Source organism: Dioscorea cayenensis, unplaced genomic scaffold (assembly GCF_009730915.1).
Source record: "Dioscorea cayenensis subsp. rotundata cultivar TDr96_F1 unplaced genomic scaffold, TDr96_F1_v2_PseudoChromosome.rev07_lg8_w22 25.fasta BLBR01001477.1, whole genome shotgun sequence".
Lineage (NCBI taxonomy): Eukaryota > Viridiplantae > Streptophyta > Magnoliopsida > Dioscoreales > Dioscoreaceae > Dioscorea > Dioscorea cayenensis.
In genome coordinates this window covers 39,450-45,628 of record NW_024087868.1, presented here as the reverse complement: position 1 = coordinate 45,628, position 6,179 = coordinate 39,450, and positions in this window count along the sequence as shown.

The following is a 6,179-nucleotide window of genomic DNA, read 5'->3' as shown; positions in this document are numbered from 1 at the left end:
AATCAGTTTGGTATCAGAGCCAAATTGATCATGCAACCGTGTGGACGAAGACACCCTACTAGGCAGATGGAGGAGATCTATGAGCGTGATGATGATGCCGTTTTGAACAGCGGGTTGGTCTCCTCTTGGACCTTTGAATGGAGCAGATGATGGAGGAATTGACTAAAAGGTTCACACACATGATGGGAAGCACCAATCTAGGCCGTGCCTTGGAGAGTGGAGGCGAATACTTGTTGGAAGAGGATAACTGTTACTTTGCAGACATCGCACAAGCATGGCAACGTGAAGGGCAAAATCGTGGGGAAGGTGCTAGAAATCCCTTTGATGAAGACAAGCGGTGGGAATCTGGCATGCGGATTGAGATTCCTGAATTTCATGAGGGCCTGCAAGCAGAAGAATTCCTTGACTTCCTGACTACAGTTGAGGAAGTTTTCGAGTTCAATGCGGTCCTCGAGGACAGGAGGGTTCCATTGGTAGCAGCAAGGCTTCGTGGTCATGCAACTGCATGGTGGCAACAACTGAAATTGAACCGTAGTAGACTAGGTAAGGACAAGATTAATTCTTGGGAGAAGATGAAGAAGCACATATGCTCAAATTTCTTGCCTCATAACTACTAGCATTTGATTTTCAGCCATTTGCACAACCTTCGCCAAGGCACGTGCTCTGTGGAAGAGCATACAATGGAGTTCTATCAGTTGCTGGCTCAGAACGAGATACAAGAGTCAATAGACCAGTTGGTGGCGTGATACATCAGAGGGTTACGAGTCCAGATTCAGGAGACTGTTAACTTGTTTGACCCGATCTCTGTCTCGTCCGCCCACCAGCAAATATTAATTATCAAACGTCAACATCGGCGCTTAGCCCCTACAAGCTTAGGGGCAACACTGGGTGGCAATCGACTGATTGGCTTTAGTTCGGCTGGCGTAACTCACAGAAGGGTTATAACGGACCGACTTGTAAGTACCACAACTATGATGGGTGCCAATAGCACTATGCAGTGTTTTAGTTATAGAGAAAAGGGGCATCGTCAAGCGGACTTTAAGAAGGTGGGCAAGAGAATTATATTAGCAGAGGAGGAAGAAGACACAACCGATGTAGGCCCGCCGGTGTTTGACGAAGGTGACCTCGATAAGGAGGTAGTTGAGGAAGACATTGGGAGTGCCCTACTTGTATGCAAATCTTGTTTGACACCATGGGCTACCGAAGATGACTGGTTGAGAACTAACATCTTCCAGACCACCTGCACCCTCCTAGGTAAGGTGTGTCGCTTTGTGATTGATGCAGGTAGTTGTGCAACTGAAGAGGTAATCCCAAAGATTGTGAAGCCAATTATAGTTAAATTCAAAGATGTATGTCCTGAAGAACTACTTGATAAGCTACCACCATTAAGTGATGTTCAATATCATATTGGTGTGGGTCTTCTAAATCAAGGGCGAACTCTGTTCAACCTAGGGAGGGAGAATGATGCAAGGCATATTGAGGAGCAAGCCTGTGTCTTTCTGGACAAATGGGGCATGGCCTAACAAGGGCATTCTGGTAATTTTTCAAGCGGTGGGGTTTTGGTTTTAAGGCTCTCACTCGAAGGAAAACAGGTCAACGAGCACAACTCACTAGCTGTGCTTGTGAGCCATTCCACTTTTCGGCTGAATTCCATCATCTTGGCCTCGAAAACAGCAATTTTGCCATTTTAGGAAAGATTTGATTTCATTATATCTTAGGCTAGAAATCTCTGATTTGTAAGCCATTTGTGGCAGTAGTCTTTATTTGTTAAGCTTTTTTATTTTTGGTGAAATTTGAGAATTTACCATTTTTGGTATATTTTCAAATTATCTCCTTTTTAGGGTTATTTTCATATTTTTAGTTCACCTATTTATAGTAAGCCTACGAGTAAGAGAAAAATAGTTTTATGATTATCATTTTCATTGAGTAATAGGATTTTACTCTTTCCCAATCCTGGTTATCGTTGATCAACAGGTGTTTGAAGGCTTGTTATCGGGTATTCGTGCGCGAATCAACAATCTCAAGTATATCGCTGCATCAATTTGTGGTTCAATAAATATCCTTTACCTCATCAACATCAAGAACGTAATAGAATTATTATTACCTTATCAATCACCAAATTTTCACAAACCTTAAATTTGCTTGTTTTTTTTTATTCCTCAAATCAAATACTTTGAATGTGAATATCAATGACTATGGGAAATTAATTGAATTCACTTTTGGCATGAACCTCTACATAATCATGATAAATACTCTACAACAATAAGACTTATCTTACCTTACCAAGTACAGGAACAATCTCTAGATTAACATTATTCATTAAAGGCACTACAACTGAAACACACTAAAATATCATATCCATCAGAGCCTCTTCTTATTTCCAAGAAAACCAAAAACAAAAAAGATCTAATTATAAGAATTTTTGCACCACAAAAATTTCAAAACATTATCTTGCTAATCAAAGCATCAAATACTACCCAACTACAAGCAAAGGTCAAGGACAAAAACCCATTAACTTCTTTGGGCTTTTATTATTATAGCAGTACTTAAACTTGCCAAATCTCATGATTGCTTTTTCAAATGTAACCAATTTCTATAATATTCTTACCTTTCCTCAAATTATAGAATCAATCTGAATCTCACCCAATTTTAGCACATTAATTATGCTTCAAGAAAGTTTTAAAAATCATAATTATCTCCTAAAATACACATCAAATTGCAAAGATATTTTTCAGACAAATAGTTTAGGCCATAACGAACAATGTCTCTATTTTTCACTTTGGCCAAATCTTCTGCCAAAATCATGAAAAATACCATTTACTCTTCAAGTCCTGCACAACAGTAACATCTCGGGTAGATCTATTTATAGGAGCATATCTCTTAAGATACAAATCAAATAAATCCAAAATTTTGTAGGTAGGTAGCTATGGGGAAAAAATACCATAATTCTCTGGTTTTAAGCTTCTGAAATTATATCTCTAAAGTCTCTAAATATGGGGTATAATTTTAGAAAACACAAATCAAATCCTGAAAGTTACAATTCTTATGCTTCTATAAATAATAATAAAGATCAAAATGTGGGATTTACAGGTAGCACTTACTCACGTAAGACAGACTTTAAGTGCTGTACAAAGGAGCTTATTAGGAGCACATATGACTATAAGGGTGGTCGTAAGGGCAATCCAGAGAAGATTACAGTCCATTGCTTACAGCTGTAAGCTAGGTAGTAACACCAAGACAGAAGACCTTAAGATGGGACTTATGGCCGGAAGGTGTTCCGTAAGGTATGTGACCCATCATCTCCAACACCTTACGGCCTCATTCATACATCTGTAAGTGGGTAGATATAAAAGATTCTGATGAGGGTTTTCAATGTATCTTTTGAAGGCCAAGATTTGGGAAACAAGGTGGAGTTTCTCCAAATCTTTTATAGTGATTCATCAAGGATAAGAGGGTTACCCACCTTGGAGAAAGGAGATTGGAGCCGTCAAAGAGCACCTTGGTGGCGTTTGTGGAAGATAAGGGGGAAGTCCTTCGGTAATCTTAAGAGGTGTAATTGGAAAGAGGTTTTAATGCTTTCAATGATTCTTGTTGTCTCTCGTGAATTGTATGATTGTTCTCACTTGATGGAGAACTAATTTTATAGGTATTTGGGCATGGATGAACTCTAGGGTTAGATTTGATTGACATTGGTTGTGGATCTTTCATGCTTTACTTTGATTATTAATTATAATCTTTTACTTTTGAATTAAATTGCGTGTTCTTATTATTCTAAATGCTATTGAGAGAAAAACCCTACTTTTATGTATGATGTTCTTGTCTTACGAGTTGAGAGACCCACCTAGCATAGGAAAGCCGTGATTAAAGGGAATTTGTGAGTAAGCCTAAAGATAGGGTAGTTTGGAGTTGAGAGTTCTCATCCCATAATCCTCCTGAGCAAATTGGCAAGCAATTCTATACTCTTTGTAATCATAGGGAGTAGATCTAGAGAGAGATATAATTTCTACTTTGTATAGGATTAGAGATGATCACTTCGGGAGAAGGGTTGTCTAGACTTTGAATATTTATCTATTTTTATAAAGATTTCATAGAGTGCAATGCAATCATGGGGTTGTTTGTATCAGCACTGTACAAGATTAGTTACTATTCACCTTGAGAAAGGGGATAGTATACTTGAGGATTTTTTTTGATTCAAATAGGATAACTAACTTACAACCTTTGTCCTGGACTTACAAAACCTTAGAGGAGGTCTATGCCATAGCACCCCATTTCTCTTATTGTATTCATTTCAGTGCTTTTGATTTCTATTTTTTTTTATTTTGTTTTCACATCATACAACTTTGAGTATGCTAGTTTTCGGATTAAGGATTAGTACTAGTAGACTCTAATTTTCCTAAGGATCGATATCTTGCTTTTTAACACACTTTACGCTACAAGTATTAAGACTTTTGGCGATAATTTTTTTATATCACCCTGTTATTTTGCCACAAATATTAGGTTTTTGTGTCAAAAAAGTTAACCCACACTATTGTTGATGAGTGTACATCATGCATGTATTTTATATCACTTTGTATACTTATTTGGCATGGAATTTGATGCTGAATCTAATGTGTTTTACATTTTTAGCTTTAGGGCAGCATTTCAAGATGAGAGAGAGAGAGAGAGAGAGAGAGAGAGAGAGAGAGCCAAAAGAAGCATTCATACCTTAAACAATGAAGTTGGGGCTCTCTCCTCATCATCTGAACAATGACAAGGCAAACTGGATGGCTTATGGGTAGCTTATTGCCAACCTTACGGCCGTCCAAAAGACCTTACAGGTAAACTTATGCCCGTAAGAGTTGTTCAAAGCTAATTCAGAGGACCTTACGGGCAAGGCTTATGCCTGTAAAAATCATCCAAAGGAGCTTATGACTAAAGCTTACGCCTGTAAGGGCAGTCGGAAGAAGGAGAACAAGTGAAGCTTACGGTCCATCGTTTACAGCCATATGTTGGACCGTAAAACAAATAGAAGACCTTATGGATGTGACTTACAACCACGTCCTTATGCCCCTAAGTAGTTGAATATATATAGAACTTATGAGAATTTTTAGGCCATTCAACACTTTTCTTTTTGGTGTTTCTTGGAGGCGAACTAGGAAAGGTAAGAGACGAATATCCAGCACTTAATGGGTGATTTCAAGGGAGATTTAGATCAACCTTCAAGGGAGATTCAGTTCACCTTGGCGGGGTGCATGGATGCTTTCCTATGGCTTCTCTAGTGATCCTTCATCGACACAATTGGGAAGGGGGGTTTTATGGCTTTCATGGTTCCTCCTATAATTTGTATCTTGGATGCTTGAAATCCATTAATGGAGAGCTAATTTGTAGATATTTAGGCATAGTTGAACTCTAAGGCTTATACTTTTGACATTGGTTGTTGGATCTTTGATACTTTAATTGTTTTCTTAATTGCAATCATTTCTATTTAAAACTAATTACCGGTTTGAATGCTTGATTTCTAACAAGGTGAAAGTCCTAGCTATCATATTTGGTATGCTACTTGACGAGAAAAAATTCTCGTATAGCATAGACATCCAGCAATTTGAAAGGATAGTAAGTACACCTCTGATTAGGGTACATTAGAGACCTCATCTCCTGCAATCCTTCCGAGTAGATTAGTGATAATCTCTATTCTCTTTGCAATCATGTGGAGTGGATTTTAGGAGAAATCACAGTTTTACTTTGTATTAGGATTAATGATAATCTCTCTCTATGGGGGAGATTATGTACTCAAGATTTTGTCATTAGCTCATAGTAAGGTTTTATAGAGTGTTAATGTGCTTGTGTGGATGTTTGTATCAGCTCTGCACTTGTTCAATTACTCTTTGCCTGAGAAAACAGAGTCTAGTATAATTTTAGAAACCTCTCGATTCAAATAGGATTGCATGCATAAATAACCTTTGTCCTGCACTTTATAACCCAAGAGGGATGCTATGCCCGGACATCACTTTCTTCCTTAACTTCTCTCCTATTATTTTTTGTATTTTCTTATCTTTGCTTGCTTTTGTTCACACACACAACATTCGATCACTTAGGCTATTTTTCAGGTTTAGGGTTAGTACTAGTATTCTATTTCTTCCTTGTGGACCGACACTCTACTTTTATGCACACTTTATTACACTTGCATCCCTATCAATTGT